Source organism: Meleagris gallopavo, chromosome 1 (assembly GCF_905368555.1).
Source record: "Meleagris gallopavo chromosome 1, MGAL_WU_HG_1.1, whole genome shotgun sequence".
Classification (NCBI taxonomy): domain Eukaryota; kingdom Metazoa; phylum Chordata; class Aves; order Galliformes; family Phasianidae; genus Meleagris; species Meleagris gallopavo.
The window spans coordinates 171,335,181-171,355,349 of record NC_139404.1 but is presented as its reverse complement, the minus strand read 5'-3'; the positions used below and the strand labels follow the sequence as shown (position 1 = coordinate 171,355,349).

The window sequence follows — 20,169 nt, the reverse complement described above, 5'->3', positions numbered from 1 at the left end:
ACTTTTTGTCCACCAGGACTCTCCAATCCTTTACTGGAAACTTCTGAGCTAATCAGTTCAGCCAGATTTTGCTGCACCTCACTGTCCACTTACCTAAACAGTACTTCATTTGTGAGTATGTTATGGGAGATAGTGTCAAAAACTTTACTAAAGTTAAGATAATCAGCATTCACTGGTATCTTCACATTCACCAGACCAGTAATCTCAATGCAGAAGGTATCTGATTTGTCAATATTATCTCCCTATGGAAACCTATGCCAACTTCTCCCAATCACCTTCTTGTCCTTCATATGTTTGGAAACGGATTCCAGGAAGATTGCTTTATCACATTTCCAGGGATTGAGGTAAGGTGTACCAGTCTGGAGTTCTCTGGATTCTACTTCCGACTTTTATTGAAGGGAACATCACTGTCTACTTCCACACAGTCCTATGGAAGGTAAATCTTCTGAAGGTAAGTCTTACCTGTAAAGACCAAAGTGGAGAAGATAGTGAGTATCTTGGCTCTTTTCATTCACTTTGTCACCAGGTCTTCTCCCATTCAGCAGCAGGTTCATGTTTTCCCTTGTCTTCATCTTGTTGCTGATGTACCTGAAGAAGTTCTTTCCATTGCCCTGCACACTCTTTGCCAGATTCAATCCAGGTGAATTTAAGCTTTCCTAATCCCATTTCTGCGCAGTTGGACAGTGCCTCTATATTTCTCCTTCCTGCATATGGAGAGAGACCATTTTTGAGCTTGGAGATTTCATACTTGAATAAAAGTTGTATAGCCAAAACCTTGCATGAAGTCTCCGGTGATGTCAGTTGGCCTTATGTCACCTGTTTCTTTTCCTTATTTGCTTTCTTCCTCAGGTTCCATTCTACCATTGCAGAATACAATCATTACCAAGTTAAGTGATTTACTCTGTAGAAGTTAGTTGGAGGAAACATTATGAAATTATTCTAAACGTATGGAAAATGTAGTTCATGACTGTCACAAAAACTGGTCTAAGGCTGCTTGCCTCACCTAAAATACTGATAAGAGTGGAATCCCTGAAACTGTTATGTTCAGTGCCATAAACAATGAGGGCTTTCTGTTACTACACCATAGTAACAGAAATGATACTATGCAGCAGGAAAACCTTAGGGATATACTTGTTAAAAACAAAGAGTCTGCTTTTCACAGAATATTCTTCTTTCCTGAGTTCTATGAATATACTTAAAACACTCTGTTGTCAGGCAATTTTTAACATCCCTTTTTGCCATTCCATGATGGTGGTGTGGTGGTTGTTTTTTTTTAATAACTACTTTTTCTTTTCCTAGAATTTTTGTGAACTAAAGGCTCCTGAGATTAAAAAGAATAATTTGATGTAAGACTTGCCACTTTTGTTGAAAAATAGGCCGTTCCCTAAAAGCAAACACTTTCTGAGTCTGCATTTCTTCTAGCAGTAGTTCGCAGTAGCAGTGTGTTGGCCAGCTGTCCTCTGCTTGCAGAAGATATGGTTAAGTGCTGCCAGGCTCACTCTGACAGAGAGCATCTAAATAATTCTGCTATTAGCAGTAATAAACAGATGAAAAAAAACATCAAACAAATCCCTTGATTTAATGACAGAAAATTACCTACAAATGGAGAGCTGAGTTCTCGATAGAAAATTCAAATTCTCTGACATACTTCTTCAAATAAATAAATAAAGTAAATTTATTTTTATGGTTATGATAATGGTTTTCATTAAACTGCGCTTCTTATCCTGTTTACTAGGGTGGATAGTGATAGGACAAGGAGGCTCCATCAGAAGAGGGGTGGCCAGCAGGGACAGGGAGGTGATTGCCCCTCTACTCTGCTCTTGTGAGGCCCCATCTGGAGTACTGTGTCCAGGTCTGGAGCCCTCAGTATAAGAAAGACAGAGAGTTGTTGGAGGGGCTCCAGAGGAGAGCCACAAAGATGATCAGGGGACTGGAGCACCTCCCCTATGAAGACAGGCTGAGGGAGCTGGGCTTGTTCAGCCTGGAGAAAAGAAGGCTGCGGGCTGACCTCATTGCAGCCTTTCAGTACCTAAAGGGAGCCTATAAACAGGAAGGGAATCAACTCTTTGAAAGGGTTGATAACAGCAGGACAAGGGGAAATGGTTTTAAGTTGAAGCAGGAAAGATTTAGGTTGGATGTCAGGGGGAAATTCTTTACAGAGAGAGTGGTGAGGTGCTGGAACAGGTTGACCAGAGAGATTGTGGAGATTGTGGATGCCCTGTCCTTGAAGGTGTTCAAGACCAGATTGGATGGGGCCCTGGGCAGCCTGGTCTAGTATTACATGGGGAGGTTGGTGGCCATGAATGCAGCAGGGGGGTTGGAAATTAATGATCCTTGAGGTCCCTGGCCATTCTGTGATTCTGTGAATGGTTTTAAACTGAGACAGGAGAGGTTTAGGTTGGGTATTAGGAGGACGATTTTCACTCAGAGGGTGGTGATACATTGGAACAGGTTGCCCAAGGAGGTTGTGGATGCCCCATCCCCGGAGGCATTCAAAGCCAGGCTGACTGTGTCTCTGGGAAAGCTGGTCTGGTGGTTGGTGACCCTGCACATAGCAGGGGGTTGAAACTTGATGATCATTGTGGTCCTTTTCAACCCAGGCAATTCTATGTTTCTATGATCCTGCTACATGAAGATTTCCAAGAAATTCCTGTAGCATAACAGTTCCTCCCTGGCCTGGATGTGTGTGAAAGCCTTGAAAAGATCAGTACACCCCACTCATACATCTGCTACTTGTGAGGAGACAAAATGTTGAATTTTGATCTATGCTGGATGTGGAACCATAAACTGAATGGGCATGAGAGGAAGAGGGGAAAGGTGTTGGTTTTCTTTTCCCCTTTGCTACAGCAGACCTGTGCTCATGTCACTCAAAGATGAGTAAAATGAAACACCACTTCCAACATGACAGCCCCAGCTGATAGTGCCACACATTGCAGTGATCCAAGTAATGACTCTGAAAAAAAAAAAAAAAAAAGAGAAAACTTTTATCAGTTTATTTTCCTTTAAGTTCTTGGAACATCAAGTTTTTTCAGCATTTAAGAGAAACTGCTGAACTGTTTCTCAGACATAGTCTGTAAGATGCTTTTTGTGGGTGGCCCTTTATACTTAAATGGAAACTGTAAATTCAACTGAATTTTGAACAGGCAAAGCCACTGGGAAATTCTAACATCACTGAAAAAACTCTGGTGAAGTCTTGTCTTTTACAGGCTGTACAAAAATATTCCGAAAACAAGAAGAACAAAGATCCATGTCTGCACTGAGCCTGGATAAACTTTAATTTTATGTGGAAGTAGAAAATAACAATTTTTGAGTCAGTAATGACAAAAGTGAATTATGAGCTCCCACTCCTTTCCTAAGTTTTTGTTATTATAATATGTAAGGCTGGTTCATGTACTGTGAAAGTGTATGCATGCAGTGACTCAATTTGACTAGATGATGGGAATTTTAAAATTTGCTCACAGTCTTGTTTTCCTCACGTTCCCACTGCAGACATGGAATTTTAGCTCATTTATTGCTGGGATCAACCTGTAGCACCAAGTTTCAGATAAGGAAATAGTTCAGAAAGCCACAGATCTCTGTGGAGACTAGAAATACCACTTTGCTTGTCACTTTGATTGCAACGAGAATATTTAGTGTTGATGGCATCCTTCTGCTATCGATCCTTAGTTCCCAGCAAATCTATGTCTATGCCATAGCATATCCCAGCTCAGGACACCCAGCTGCAAAGCATGGCTGCAATTCTGGACACATCAAAAAGAGAGATGGGAGGAGGATGAAACCAAACATAGAGAATCTGTTATCAAACACATATCTTTGGTACTGCTGAGGGTCAGGTGATTTGGTGGGTGGACTCGATTTTTTGAGGTCCTTCCAACCCTGGCAGACCTATGATTCTGTGATTGCAGAGCAGGAAAGAACTCTGAGTCAGCAGAAGACCAGCAGAAGAGTTAAGTAAGTGTTGTGAAATGCACATGTTGATTCTGGTTCAGACAGGTTAGGATACATTTTCTGATCTCAGGCTATACTAGAGGAGCAGGGCCAGAGCTTTGCTCTCCCTTCTTTATAACCCAGTTCCCTGGAGTGAAGAGGAAAGGAGCTGCCCCTGCTGCAGCTGCAAGATTTTTGAGTAATCCTGAGAGTTAAATATATAGCCAAAAGTTTTCTGCTTCTTTTCCTTACTATTTCTGTGCTCCAGTTGTCTTACCTATTCTTCTTTGAGTTGCCAGTACTTAATTGTAGCTAATATACCCTTGATATTTTTTCCTGTAAGTTGTCCTGTAATCCAATGAACATGAAATTCAATACTACGAACTGCTCTTTTCTGTTGCTGCAAGATGTAAATGAAAGAATAACTGCCAGGCATGTATGAGAGTGTTTTGTTAGCTTTGTTTCCTTGGCATTACTGTTTCCTGAAGGGAAAATGAGATTTGCATGGTCAGAACAATCTTCAATGTACTGGTCTGTTCTTTGGTAGAGGAAGTCCCATTCCAATCCCTGTGTTTGAACAATCCCAGGAGCCCAGAGTAGTGCTCTGTAAACCTACTTCTGCTGCTAGCTGTCTTGTCTTAACAAAGGACTAAGTGCAAACTACTGCTTCACAATCCTTGGTCTTACAAAAAAGCCAACGAGTTTCATTTATTGACCTCAAGAGAGTCAAGATTTAAAATCTCAAATAGATTTGAATTCTGCTCCTGTGCTCTCAACTCATTTTTAATACATAACCCATAGTAGTTCTCCAAATCAACATCCTGCTGCATATATGTGGCACTATGTAGGCAGTGATAGGCATGCTGAATCCGACACTGTAAATATACCAGGCACAGTAAGGTAAACTAGCTAAGCTAAATGTAAAATTTATCTCCCAGATGAACCTGGATAAATTTCAGTGGAACAAAAGCTTTTGGTTAGATTGCCCTCACACAAAAGAATTGGTGGTACATTGCTCATTTTAGTGATATTAAATATTCCTCTTTTGTGCAAGATCACGAGCAACATACATTTAATGGCCTGACATACTTAGAGAGAAAAAAAATTTTCTTTCTGCACACCGGATAGAAAATATAGATATGAGAGCTGGGCACAAAGCAACAATATCTATAAATCTAGTATTTTATCAACCTATTTCAGCTGTACAATTAGAAAAGTTATCAATTACATCACCACTCTTGATACATACTTGCTGAAATTTCCTCTTTAGGAAGATCAAATGGCTAAACTATCTTGAGAGGAAAAGATGTACATCACTGGAATTACACTACACTCCCAGGTCATGAGCAAGGTTATCTGGAAGCATTGCACTGCAGATGAAACAGATGTCAAATGCCAGGGAGTGCCAGAATTTGCACTTTGCAGTCTATGAATATACTAAATAGGAGATCATTGTGATCATTTTCATGAGGTCAATTATTTTCATTAACCATATCCAACTGAATTTTAAATTGGAAAAATGGACTGTGTATACATAAAGCTTTGGGTATTTCAAACAGTATTAAATGCCAGGAAAAATGTATAGTGGCTTCTCCACTCACTCTGATCCGTATCTCAGAGCATCAGCACAGTGCTTCTGTGATACCAGGTTGGATTCATCACATTTACTTTTATAAGCCTACAACTGAGCTTGTCATCCACAAGCTTTTTATAAAGAGCAGAGAAAACTGGAAATTTCAGGTAAAATTCGTGTGATTTCCTCTAGACATCTACCTTAAGAACAGATAAGTGATGTCTTAGTGCCCACTTCTTCACTTAAAAAAAAAAAAAATCTAAGCGGAGAAAATCGGGTGTAGGCATCTGTGTTTTATTTTGGAATTTGCATTTTTAAACTGCCTCTTGGAATCAAACTTTTTAATTTGTAATTCAGAGTAGGAAAAGTACATGATCATTTCATGTGCAAACAGGAACAGATTTGGCAGAAGGGTCTCTAGGTTTTGCCTGCTCACTATCTTTGAAGACTATAAGCATGATTAGACAATCATAGAATCAAAGAATAGCTTAGATTGGAAGACACCTTAAATTTTGCTCCCTTGACCCCTATCCAGAGGTCTAGAGATGTGAGAGACATGAGAAGCCTGACAGCCAGTTTATTACTGAGGTAATGAACCTCTTGAGTACCTCAGGCCTTCTCCATGTCTGTTGAAGCAAATTCTCCCTTCACATTTATCAGAATGGGTACATTCTCCTTCGCCTTTCTCCTCAGATCAGTGTACCTGTATAACCTCTTGCTATTTTTCAAACCCCTTGCCAAGTTCAGTTCCATCTGCACCTTAGCTTTCCTGATTCCATCTGTGCGTATATGGATAACATCTCTGTATTCTTCCCAGGCCATGTCTCCTTACTCCCACTGCTTTTACTTTTCCTTCTTTTCCCTCAATTTGGCCAGCAGGTCCTTTCTCAGCCATGCCTATTTCCTGCCTCTTCTGCTTGATTTCCTGTGCCACCTAATGCAGTTTGGATTACAGAAGCCCTCTTTCATCCCTTCCTCATTCAAATTTTCCCTAGATCTTAGTGAGTAAAAAAAACTCACTTAAGAAATGAGATCTATCACTTCTGGATCTGTGAAGGAGGTGGTACTGAAGTCAGATTTGATTTTTCCTGGAAGAAAAATGTAATTAATACTTTGGGAACTCTCCTACTTCCTGTTTAAACTGGTCATATAGGCAGGAGTTTAACATGTAGATCCAAAAGGAGAAAAAAATTAAAAGGAGAGCTTGAATCCAGTCTTGATCAAACACCTAAGCTAAGATTGGGCAAAATTACTGACTGGAAAAAAAGCTGATTATACTTACACAATGATTTGTGTCAAATTCATGGCTATCTCCAAAATGAGGTGAGTTTTTCTTTTCTTAATTCTTTACCTTAGTCTGCTTTGCTCAGAATTAATCCATATCTATTAACACAGGTAAAATTAAGCAATAAATCCTATTTCTAAGAAGATAATACTGTGAAAGTACTGCTGCAAGGGATGATATTGCCAGCATTTCAGCTAACCAAAGGTTTGGCACTATAGAAACATAGCACAATCAGTGCTTTCAAGAGCTAAGTTGCAATTATAATGCAAAATATGCATTATAAAAGGCAGTTCCCATGCCTTTTAACTAGTGCTGCAGGTAGAAAAATACAGCTGCTGTACTGCCTTGGCCAATGTGTTTTTCCCCTGTCCCTGTGTAGTCAGTGCACTCTTATTTTTCCTAAGTGTGTTTCAGTCATCCATTTAAATTATCTTATTTAATAACTAAAAATGAATGAATGACAGTGAGCAATTAGCAATAGCAGATACTGATGCACGTGCAGAGGGTAAACATTTTGTGGCCCTTTTCAAATGCTTACTCTGAAGCCTGTAGGTTTCTTGAGACAAAGACATTATGTTTGCTTAAGACAGAGAAGGCAGTCCCCTGATCCCAGTTCTGCTTTAGGCTCCAGATTCATAAATATAAGAAATCTCAGATTTACAAGTCCAGCAGCCAGCATGACACACCTTTAATTCATCAGTGAACAAAACCAACCTTTCATGGTGTGAGGTATCCCCTTGTGTTTGTGAAGGGACTGCTGTCAGTACTAAGTTAATGTCTTCTACCAACATAAGTACCTCCATCTGGGTGATTTTGGGCAGCCAGTGAAGGGAGAAATAAGGGATATCTGCTACCTGGAGTTGCCGTTTAGAGCTAAGAGATGTTGAGCTGCTCACGAGTCTCATTTTTTTCTCAACTCTGATTATTTTTACCCTCTTTAAAATTTATAGGATTTTTCTTCACTTCCTAATATTCAACTCACTTAATCAGTTCTAGTCTCAATTACTCATCCTTTTAAAGCTCTGTTCCCTTGACCAAACAGCCAGTTTTCTTCTGTAAGACTAGTTTCCATGCTAGCCAGGTAGTCTCACTCCCAGACCAATGGTCTTCTCCTCCTCATGTTGGCAAGCTTCAAGTTTCAGTGTCTGTCCAGGCACCTCCTCCTCAGCTGTAAACCTGCTCTCTAACCCTCTGCCTGTAGAACAGTTATTTTTCTTCTCCACACTTCCCTAATGCACTCTGGGAAACCAAGAACAGAGAGAATCTGCTCATTCCTCCCAGTACAGCCATGGCAAATATTGTAAATTGGATGTAGATTTTCTTCAGCTGTGCATATTTCCAGCTGTGGTTTCAATGTATGGGGTTACTGGAACAGGTACCTGTATTTTGTTTTAAAGATTTAATTGAAATGGTTTGTAAAATTCAGACTGGTTTGGGTAGCCAGCTTAGAGAGCTTCAGAGTTGTAGCTAATAAAGATCCAGTTAAGTCAAAATCACAGAATAATATTGTGAAGTGTTGAGCTGCATTAATAATATGAGTCCATCATTTCCACTCATTGCTACCCATCCATGGCACCTTTCATATTTCTCTCTTTTCCATGCCCAGGTGCTGCATTGCTTTGTCTGAATTTACATTCTTTGTGCACCAGGCTGTCAGAGGTCCTCACTGCTGAGACAGATATGTGCTCTTTTCATTTTCACAGATGCTTTTGGCTGATCCTGTTAAATCTGTGTGTCTCATATGTGTGAAAATGGCATTCAAACAAGACATTCCTGTGTGACAAGATTGAAGAGGCTTATAATATTTATGTCACCAAGATTATCTTTAATGTAATTTACAACTTTTCTGTTTTTCAAGTTTAATTTTTGTAGAAATGAACACAAACAGAGCATAAGTCCTTTTTTAAGCAATAGGTAGGGACTTGAAACAATTCACAGAAGAGCTTTTTTATTGGACTCTACCCAGGTAGTCTAACTGTGATTTGTTTTGATTTACAAATTTCCACAAGAAAGACATGGGTCTTCCTCTCTTGGAAGTAGCTTTGAAATTACCCTTCTAAAAATTCATTTTTAAAAATAAACCTCTCCATTGACTTTCTGAAGCTCCTCTGCACACTCCTCTCCTCTCTCCTCTGCTGAGAGGGAGCCTACTTCAAAAATAAGAAGATAGACAAACACAAAACTCTTTGAAAGTGACAACTTTCGAGTCCAGTTCAGGCCCACTAATAAAGCAGAGGTACCAATATTTCAGCTGCTGATGTGGAATTAAATCTGCTCATTTACCATACAGTTATTACTGCAGCAGGAACTGCTTGTATGAAGAAATAGAAACAGACGTAGGAGAAAATATGAAAGAAAATGTGGTTTAAAATATTCTTAGTTACCAGCAAAGCATAAAGATGTAGTGGGATTAGTAGTTACATGCAATTGGTGCTAATTGCATCCAGGTAGACAGAATGGTAAAGTTTGTAATGTATGAACTCATCAACATCCATCCCTGACATCTTCGTCCCTGTTGCCAACATGTCTATATGCACCAGTCCTTTCCCTTAATGGCACCATTACTGTTGTAGCAGCAACTGGGAAGTAAGGAGAAGTACAATCATGATCTTTGGAGCTGGTGCCTAGAGCAGCAGCAAGAAGATGTAGGTTGATATGCTCTCATCTGATGCCGTGCATTCAGCTCTTCTCTCCTCCCACTGCTCCTTGCTAAGGCTTGGTTATTGTTTATTGGCTGGTGCTAATCAGATCACTTTGCTACGAGTTGCCTCTGTGTTTTCCCAAGATCTGACTGTCTGCAGTCTTAAGTAACACGTGCTATAAATGTATGATGCCTGTTAGACGCTAGGTTTCATAATAAATCTAGTACAAGGGCTTTTGTTGATGTAAAGAGTATGTGAATTTGACAGAAAGCATGCCCTGGAAAACTAGCTGGGAGCCTATGGAGTGTTTCTGACACATAGAGCAAGGACTCGAGGCACATATGTGCAGAGGCAAGAGTTGCCTCTTCCATCAGCTGGTCGTGGTTAGGGATGCAGAATTGTAATGGCCTTCTACAAACAATATAAGAATCCCCACAGCAGCTCTGACTAGCTTTTGTGTTTTTAAAAAATAACTCATAATTGTTGGAAGAGTGGAAGCAACTTGCAGTCCAGCATGGAGCTCTCATGTGCTGTTGTGCTTTGCAGCAGAGGTTAATAAGAATATGGGGTAGGGAGTTATCACTGTGATAAATCCCTGATTTTAGGACAAGTAAACCAACAAAGAGACAAGAGGCTTCCAAGATAAACAGGAAGGCACAGAAATCTATTTGGCTGCTTGTAGGCTGCTAACACTGATGTAGCTGAGCAACTAAAGCTGCTTAAATGAGAGTGTTAAATTCCAGCACAGATTTTAAAGGGTGAGACACTCTCCCAGCTGCCATGCACTGTGGCTGGTAGCACACGTCATCTCCACCAGCAGCTATTTGATTGTGTTAATGTGATGAGACACAGCATCTCACCAAGAAGGGAGCTGGGGATGTCCACCTATAGTGAATGCTGCTTGAAGCCAGTGACATTTCAATCTACATCCAGCTGAAAGCTCCATTTTGTTTGCAGAGTTGAGCTTTGCTTCCCTGCTGTCTTTTGACCTCCATCTTGATTAAGATTCTGCATTGGAGGTGGACAGTAGCACAAGGATAACAATAGAGAAGACTTAAGTGCTGAAAAAATAATCCATACAAAAAGATTGCAACAATTTACTGCAGGACAGGTTTCAATTCTGAACTCTAGATGTAACTAGACATCAAAATAGTGAACTGCAACCTTCAATCAGACAACAGAAGGCTTTGGATTTATTACACATTGCAGTTATATTAAAGCATCCCTATAGTACATAATGAAGGACAACACAGAGAGTGCCGAGAGAATGCGACATAGTGCATTATTAGCCCAGTGTTGTGGTGAAGATAATCTTTCTCTCTTGGGAAGATGGACCAGTCCAGGTAAACACTATGCCCCAAACCTATCTGCCTCAAAACCAGAAAAACAGAAAACAAGTTGTATCCTGCTTTCCAGTACTTTTGATGTCAGGAGTAGCACAAGACAATCTGAAAGTGGCACAGCAGTCACAGCTTGGGACTATATGGGAGAAGAAGACTGCCCTCTTCCAAAGCACTGAACTTATTGAAGTGTCAAGTGCTAAGTGCTGCAGCTGCAGAGGATCATATTCCATTATACTCCAAAAGTTCAAGCGATATAACATTCAAAAATCATTTTGAATAGCACATTAGTCTTGCAACCAGCAAAGGTAGCAAAGGGTTAAGCTTTGGCTTATTTGAAACCAATAAGAAGTTTTAGTGGACATCAGTGGAAGCAGGATTCACCTTGTGATACGTAACAGCTCTCAGATTGGAAAAAAATTGCAAGTCCTCACAAATGTTAGTACACTAATTCCAAGTTAGCCTGAAGCAGAATATGTTGTTTTTCCAGCATAACAATCTGGTTTGGAGTGGGATTAAGCACACCCTGCCCCATGGTTTTCAGCTCCAAATCCCACAGAGTGTGTACCCGAAACCACATTAAATGTGTACTGATACCATTCACTTCTCAGAAGACTCTCAGATCAGTCAGTGGCATTGTCCAGCTGGTGTGTCTGGAGACGATTTCATGCAAGCTCTGTGGTTAAAGCTTAATCCTGAGCCAATTTACTGCATCTGACCCTCTACAACCTCCCCTTCTCTCCATCTATAAAGAAAAGAAAGACCCGTGTTCTCTCCTGGAAGGACCCTGGCATGGCTATTGCAGAGCAGGATGTTGTTAAAGGCAGAATTCATACAGCCAAAGTCGTGCTCCTTGAAAAGACAATATGGATACACAGTGATCTGACATAGCCTCAGCTTCAAACAACCCCATGGGAGTAGCTGGTATCCCATATACAAATAGAATCTGGAAAAGCCAAGATTTTGATGTCTTCTAGGATACTGGACTGTGGTAGATTCAGTCTAGCCACTATCCCCGTGCAGCCCATGTATACAAATGAGAGCTTGGACTGTGACAAGTGGCTGGCTGTACTTGGCACCTGTTTATGTGTCCCTGGCACCACAGCTATGTGCTGTGGATGAGGCTGAACTTGCTGTTTAGCCTGGACCCACAGGTAACTAAGAGTGCTCACTGACTGTGGAGATAAAAGTAGTTTGAGTGTGATGAGACTGATGTCTTCTTTCAAATATTTCTGGGCCAGCAGCTTTTGCTGGGAATTTTAGTCTGCTTTGATACATGAGACAATTCAATCTTCTTCTAGAGAAGTAATTGGACTTCCATGAAATTTATAGATGGTAAGCAAAACCTAGATGATATATATGTTGCTTTGGAACAAATTCAGAAGTGGATGCTTCTGAGAAATTGTAATTTTAGATCACCTCGAACTTCTGGGACCCTCGCAAATATCCAGCTCTTGTTGACAAACAGATGCAGAAGCCATTATAGCAATGCTCTTCAAGGGAAATTTGAAAAGTGCTGTCAGGTTTCTATTTCAAATAGATTTTCTTTATCGATGATTTAATTGTATTAACTGTGATCCTGATTTAAAGATCAGAGAGAAAAAAAAGCAGAGAGATTCAGTCCCTTTCAGATTGGCATCAGTAAAGACCTTTCATTCAGAGTTTCCAGATGTGGAGGAATACATACATATCATTATTGTGATTTTCTGGCGATACTTCATTTTAGGAACCCAGGAGTATTTCAAACCTCATTAGTTCATGCAGACCTTTAGTAGGTCAATTTCTGAATGGTGTAAATCAGAACAACACCTGTCATTCCTATTTTTCCCTTTAATCTTCTTTTTCTTTGAAGATTTTAATACAGGTATCCCAAAAGGACAAATCAGATCCCACATAGGTAAAATCAATCCCTACAAGTACTTCTGTTTGTCTGCTCTGCAAAAAAAGTTGACCAAAAACCCAACAAAACCTCCCATTTGAGCGAGGAAATATCCAGGACCCCTCTAATATTAATGGAAAGACAACGATCGATCTGAGGCCTCTGTGTGTCCTGGAATAAATTCCTATCTCTGGAACCTGACAACGTCATAATATAGAAAGTACGTAGTACAACGCCAGAGATGTTACTGACACACAGACACTCAACCGAGGGAATATTCTGGCTTTAAGCACATGCAAGTACTAAACTCTAGATTTAAACACAGACATTCAAATCAATGCTAACCTCTCTTCCCTGCTTGTACCTCTGACTCCCCCAATGTCTGGCAGCAATTTGAAGCCTCCAATTCAGACATTGACAAAGAATGAATGAATCTTGTGAAACATGTGGGAGAAAAGTCAAATGCAAACAGAAATGAGTTTCAAATGTGTATGTGCCAGAGCACAAACATTCTGGTGGATATCTGCTAGTGAAATCCCAACCTTTTAATTGGATTTAAGTTTTCCTTTGGTTCAGCAGATTCCTTTATTCTTACTATCAGAAATACTGTAGAGCATGCAAAGCTCTAGATAAAGCACTAACCACACTAATGATTTCAGCTGAAAAAAAATCCCAACATTCATAAGCATGACACGTAGGTTTAAGGGAAAAGCCTTTTACTATAATAATTATTAGCTTTGACCCTGCTCTCTTGTATTCTAGGAGCTGTTGATATATGGATAGGTGTAGAACATGAAATCTATTGACTTTAAAGTGGTGCTGAAATGTTAATATTGAAGAACAGAAAAAAAAAAAGGAAAAAAAAGGCACAGCAAAGCAAAAAGGCTTACTCAATCAACAGTGAAGGCAAACAAGCAAAATCACAACACTCCAGGAGTTCTCTGTTGTCTCAAGATCTGTTTTGAGCATCACACCCATAATATTCTGCTAGAAATACATTTCAATATCCTCAAAGATTAAAATTTAATATCACACCCAAGAATGAAATTGTAAAGGCTTTGAGCTAAAGTGAGAGAATTTAATCTTAAAAAAAAATAAAACTGTCTGTGATTACAAGCAGACAAGCAAGGTCTAAAAGGCAGAAATTGAATTCCTTTTCTCCTTACAATTTCCATACTGCTGATGCAATGCATGAGATTTTACCATAGCTGTTACATGAAGTGGGATTAAAGGGAATCACAGAATGGAATTAGAGAATCACTAAAGTTGGAAAAGACATTGAAGATCATATAATGTCACTGTCCACCAATATTGCCCACTAAACCATGTCTCTAAATATTGTCTACTCTTTCCTGAAATTCTTCCTGGGGAAGCTGCATGTAAATGAAGAGGTTTTTACCTTAATAACCGCCTCCAAGTGTAGAGCAGTACAAGTATTAGTGAGCTCTGGCGCAATTAGTGGCATAACCATCAGAGTGGCAGATGATAAAACCAATAAAAACATGAGATCCTGCATCTGCCTTTCTGTGAAGCCTGCAGGAATGCTCTGAGCTCTGTGAAAAGGTGGTGCTTAGTCACCTGATCCCCAAAATAAGCTCTTCATTTTGGTAAAAACAAGACAGCGTGAGTTGCAGATATTTCTGCATATGTCTCGAATAATGTAACCTGCACAATTTTATCACGTGTGCAGAAATTCCTGTAGTACTGATGCAAAAAAATAGGCATTTTTGCTCTTGTAGCATATAACTATAGCAAATATCCTTCTTCCTATCCTTCTTGATGTTCATACAGTGGTGATTTAGAGCTTCTATTTAAAGACATGTAGCAGAACCAGTAAAGACATGAGCATAACCTGAGGGACTTCGTATTCCTTTCCTCTCTAATTGGGTTTTGTTTTGTTTTGTTTGCTCCATTCCAAAATTAGATTGTTAAGTCTTCAAAGCAGAGACCCTGAAGTCAATTATGCTCTCATTTGCTTCAGTCAAAGTCACTGGAGTTTCACTAACTGTAAAACTTGAAATAGTGGTGCAGAAAATCAGACTTGTATTACTTTATTTCCCCAAAGTTTAAAGTATAGGAGTGCGTGATGTGGTCACTTGAAAAAAGTTCACTAAACACTATGCATGTGGCTCTAGCATCACCATTATCATTTCTTTCATCTCAACATTACTACAGGAGTGTTTCCCAGTGGTATTCTTGAACCAGAAGAGAGAAGTGCTTCTTTGACTCTGCTTTGTTCGTTTTGCCTCCTAAAGCTGCAGCTGCAGGATGAAATATTTCTTTATTTTGTTCAGTTATCAATTTGGCAAATTGATATTTCTCTCTTCAAACTGGTTGGTTTCTCTATCTTGTAGCTACAAAACCAAATTATGTTCTCAAGTTCAACATCCAGATTTTTCAAGACTCCAGGCTTAAGATCCTCTTCTTGGGGGGATCACTGTCTAGTGGGCAACATCGGTGGTAGGAAAATGGTTGGAACTGATGACCTTAGAGGTCTTTTCCGCCTTCAAGATCAGAATGTCACAACTGCTGAGACTATACGGCTATAAATCCTAAGCAGAAAGAAGACCTTCCCAGAAGTGCACCATAAGGCATCTAAACAACTGTATCAAGAAGGGCTTGGCCTGCAGACCTCCTTCATGTGTTTTGCATTTACAGCTGTTTGTAAACAAAAATCTGCCTCATCATATGCCCACACACCTATGCTAAGACTTTTCTGAATCTCCCCATTTAACAAAGGTTCCTCCACTCCAACTGTCCTGGACCTTAGGACTGAATCTAAGAAAGGATCTTACAGAACTTGCATATGCACTCTGGCAGAAGCAGGACATGCTGATTCCCTGGTTTGCAGCTGGAGCAGCTGGCTGAGCAACCATAACCAAGTTGAATTTTCCACATGTGAGCTGCAACCTACATCTGGCATCTGGAGAATTTGTCATCTTGTTGCTGTTTCCAGATGCAGCCAAGATAGTGACTGGGATTTGAAAAGTTTTCTGGCTCTCTAAGGATGTTGCTAGGAATCAGGAAGAGAATGCTGCCTTGCTGGGAACAAAAACCACAGGATAAAAAAAAAAAAAAAAAAAAAAAAAAAGCATGGGACAAAAAGGACAGCAGAAGCCTTTGCATGAGCCATTTTTAGGCAGTGAGACATACAACAGAACAGCAAAAGAAGTGGGTATCAAAGGTCCTTCTAAAACCTGAAAAAAAATAACTTTTGGACTATGTCAAAGGGCATACAAAGGAAGAGAGCCTTTGTTTAGTTCACTTTACCTTTTTCCTTGTAAAATTTCCTTCAACTGTATGTGCATGTGTAGAAACAAGTTGATATTGATATAGAAGATAATTGATCCCCAAATATCACTTGATTATTCTGACGTTCTTTTTATAAATGATTATATGTTACATACATATTCATAGATGAGCAGTATATATTATAGAAAATGAGGGCATTATAAACTATGAAAACTGTGACCTATTGTACTCCTGTCACTTAATGAAGCAGTTATTAAAATATAGCTTTGTAATTTATTAGCAATTTTATACATTAGATCTTAACCCAATATGTGATGCAGTGCCTTATAATGAGTGCATTTTTTCAGCATTGTGCTGCAGTATTTCAAATAGAAATCATTTTCACCTAAGTTATCTTAAAATGAGAACTATTTCTGTCAAACAATAATAACCAGGTATGAGGTACAAGGTACTGTCATTTTGAAACATAGTGAATCAAAAATAGTTAAAAAGAAATTTTACCTCTACCCAACAGTCTTCCTGCTGTATTTATGGATTTTATTGTTGAAATAAAACTTGCAGGGGACAAGGGATTTGATTGATTTTCGTTTTGCCACCTATTAATCCTACAATGGATTTTGAAAGGTATATTCAGATAAGAGGAACAATTAAATGCCAAAATGCTCATAATAATACGAAGAAAATCTGTAAATCGTATTTTGAGTCTCCTTCAGTTACAGCAAATGATAACAATAAAGTTGGAATACTTTCAAAGGCGACTGTTTTGGTTTGTTTGCTTTTATCAGGCTAGGAATGTCCCTTTAACACTCTAATGTAAAAATGAATTATGCACATTTTCTCAGGGCTAAGAAGATGAGACGAATTTTAAGGAAGCTGTTAATGTCAGGAAAGCTTATACCGGCTTTGTCATGAAAAAATAGTATGGCTGACAGTTTGCTTTGTGCTCTTGTTTTTCTGTTCTCTTCAGTGTTATTGTGAGTTAATGGGTAAAAACAAGATCCGTAATACTGCTTTATTATAGATTTTACTTGTTATTTAATGTACTTTAAAAAAACAGAGAAAATACTGCTCTTTTCCAAACTCATGAATCATACCTGTGTGATATTGTCTGATTGCTGATCCAGGGAACACTTTGTTATGCTAAAGTTCCTCTACTGAGATCTTAACAGAAGGTTGCAAGACTGTTGATTACTGTGTGATGAGGTTTGATGGGTTGATTGTTCCACTTATATAGTTGATACCACTAAACTTATTTCACCTAAATTTTAGCCTTTGTTTCACTTTTTACATAGCAAAATATCAGCTTTATTTTCATCTAAGAGTTTTAGAAAATGTGTGGGTCTTTTTATATGAATTCCCAGGTGGCGACTCAAGGTTTACCTCTAGGATCTACCTCTAGAAGGTAGTGCTTTGCTCAAGCACTGAATACATGCACTGGTGCTGAGGGCTACAGATGGGTTGAACCACCAAAATGAAAAGATATGGATTTGATGGGTGGACTGTTTAATGGATGAGGAACTGGTTGCAAGATTGTATCCAAAGTGGTGGTCGGTGGCTCAGTGTCTGGATGAAGATCAGTGGCAAGGGGTGTCTCTCAGGAATCAGTCCTCCTGGGACCAGTGCTCTTCAATATCTTCATCACTGACATTGACAGTGGGAACTAGTGCACTCTCAGCAAGTTTGCTGATGACACCAAGCTGTGGAGTGCAGTTGACACACCAGAAGGACAGGATGCCATCCAGGGAGATCTAGACAAGCTTGAGCAGTGGGCATGGGAGAACCTCAAGAGGTTCAACAAATTCAAGTGCACGATCTCCTGCCTAGGTCAAGCCAACATCCATTATCAATACAGGCTGGAGAATGAAATCATTGGGCACAGCCCTGCCAAAAAGGACCTGGGGGTACTGGTGGATGTGAAGCTGGACACAGGCCAACAATGTGCCCTCACAGCCCAAAATGCCAACTGTATTCAGGGCTGCATCAAAAGAAGCATGGCCAGCAGGGTGAGAGATGTGATCTTGCCTCTCTTCTCTGTGGTGGTGAGGCCTCACCTGGAGTACTGTGTCCAGATATGGAGTCCTCAGTACAGGAGAGACATGGAGCTGTTGGAGTGCATCCAGAGAAGGGCCACAAATGATTCAAGGGATGAAACATCTCCCTATGAAGACAGGGTGAGAGAGATGGGGCTGTTCAGTCTGGAGAAGGCTCCAGGAAGACCTGAGAATGGCCTTTCAGTATTTAAGGGGAAGCTATAAGAAAGAAGGGGACAGACTCTTTAGTGGGATCTGCCATGACAGGACAAGAGGAAGTGGTTTCAAACTAAAAGAGGGGAGATTTATATGGGATATTACGAAGAAGTTTTTTAAGAGGGAGTGAAGCACTGAGGAGCAGATTGCCCAGGCAGATGGTGGATGCTCCATCCCTGGAGACATTCAAAGTCAGACTGGATGGGGCTCTCTGAGCAATCTGATCTAGTTGTTGGTGTCCCTGTTCATTGCAGGTGAGTTGGACTAGCCAAACTACAACTCACTCGCTCCTGTCTCTTGCAGAGAAAATAGAAGAAAGGCTAGAAGACTCATGACTGTTATTAAAGCCTGATATGCAAATAAAAGCTGCATGCACAAGGAAAGTAAAATGCAGAAGTTATTCAGTACTTTTCATTGGCTGGCAGAGGTGCAGGCACATCTTGGAAAGCTGACCTTGGTACCCATAGTGGTCACTTTAAAGAAAAATACCATAACCATGACTGTTTCCCATCCTTCTTCCTTTGAGATGTTATTTCTGAGTACAACATCATATGGCATGGAGCACACATTTAATCAGCTTCAGTCAGCTGTCCTGGTAGTATTTCCTTCCAGTTTTTTGCTCACCCCTGGCCTACATACTAGGGGTGCAGAGTAGGAAAGGAGGAGCGTCCTGGCACTGTACAACCACTGCTCAGTAACAGCCAAATTAACTCCATTCCAGGCAGACACAATACAGGGTTTCAGGTTGTAGGGCCATCTGTCAACCTCTTCCTTTGCAACCTCACATCCCATGTTTGAACTTGGACAAGTCACTTCTCAATGCCTCAGTTTATCCAGGAGGAAAAATTTGACTCCTTCAACATATCAAACATTGTTATTCACAGAGTGCTTTCAGAGCCATGGATAAAAGAGTGATAGAAGTGCCAAATATATAGTATTATTTTTAATCTGCCTTCTCTCTATATATTCAGGAATTTGGCTTAGATGTATGCACATTGAATTTTATGGCTTTCATCAAACCTAGCCCTGCTTCACTAATCCTTTTAATTTACATTTTCTATCTATGTCAGGTCCCTGTTTGGTGAATCCATGCCCCCAGCAGAGTTTGGAGATTGTTTTCAAAAGCTGTTTAATATTTTCTTCCCACTAATATTTAGGAATGATGTTGTTTGATTTCTTCATGTTAGCAGGTTAAAATAAAATCCTAGTTAAGGCTGCACTTTTTTAGGTATTACTTTTTATGAAGAATAATAGCTACAAAATTAAGCTTTGGAAAATCAGTGAACTACAAAAAGCCACCAAAAAAAAAAAAAAAACCAAAAAAAAAACAAAAAAAAAAACCAGAGAATAGATCTGCTGTAGGGATAAATATTGCTTGTTTAAAGTTACTAACAGAAGTTCCAAAGATAAAAGGAGGACAGGATTTTATAGCAACTCATTAAATACTGCCTACTATATGTACAGAATGGATGACAATGGCCTCAAGTACTGTAAATTAGGCCAATGCAAAATTAAGAAAATGAACCAAGTTCAAAAGGATGAGGGAGAGTCAGAAAAATCATGCTGGATTCTAGTGGGATGTACTAATCAAAGACAACCAAGCTGCATATAGATCCTAATTTGTTTCATCTTATTCATGTGATTAAAAACATTAAGAGGGGAATATTTCTAGAAGTAAAGCAAGGCTGGAACCAAAGTTAAAGTGCAATCAGCTTGGACATTCAGCCTGAGAAAAACTGTACCTTCAAAAGAGGGTTGGGTGTCTAGCCTCAGCAAGGAGCCACTTACGCATTTCATCATCATCAGCAGCAGATTCTCCCCTTTACAAGAGAGCTGTGCTGTCAAAATCACAGAGCTTATGAGAACAACTGAAGTCCTGCTCCTTTCAGACCAGGATCGCATCATCTACTCATGCACACGGTCTTTTGTGAGTGAGCACCAATGTGACTGCCAGTCAGCCTTGCCCAACAGTGGTGTGGTTGACGCTGTCTTTCCACCCTTCTATGGCTTTTGCATTGGTGGGCA

At 39.8% G+C, this 20,169-nt stretch overlaps 1 long non-coding RNA gene across 3 annotated transcripts in view; it reads left to right on the top strand.

Moving 5' to 3' along the window:
- The window catches only part of LOC146545785 (uncharacterized), a 52,826-nt gene extending 35,762 nt beyond the window's left edge, over positions 1 to 17,064 (top strand). Inside the window, exons 3-4 of one of the 3 annotated variants that reach the window (XR_014881043.1) lie at positions 337 to 436; positions 527 to 17,064. This is a non-coding gene — a long non-coding RNA (uncharacterized LOC146545785). Of the gene's footprint in view, positions 1 to 336; positions 452 to 526 lie in introns of all 3 variants that reach the window. The other 2 variants (XR_014881045.1, XR_014881044.1) reach the window with 2 other exon arrangements.
- Positions 17,065 to 20,169: the final 3,105 nt, after the last annotated feature.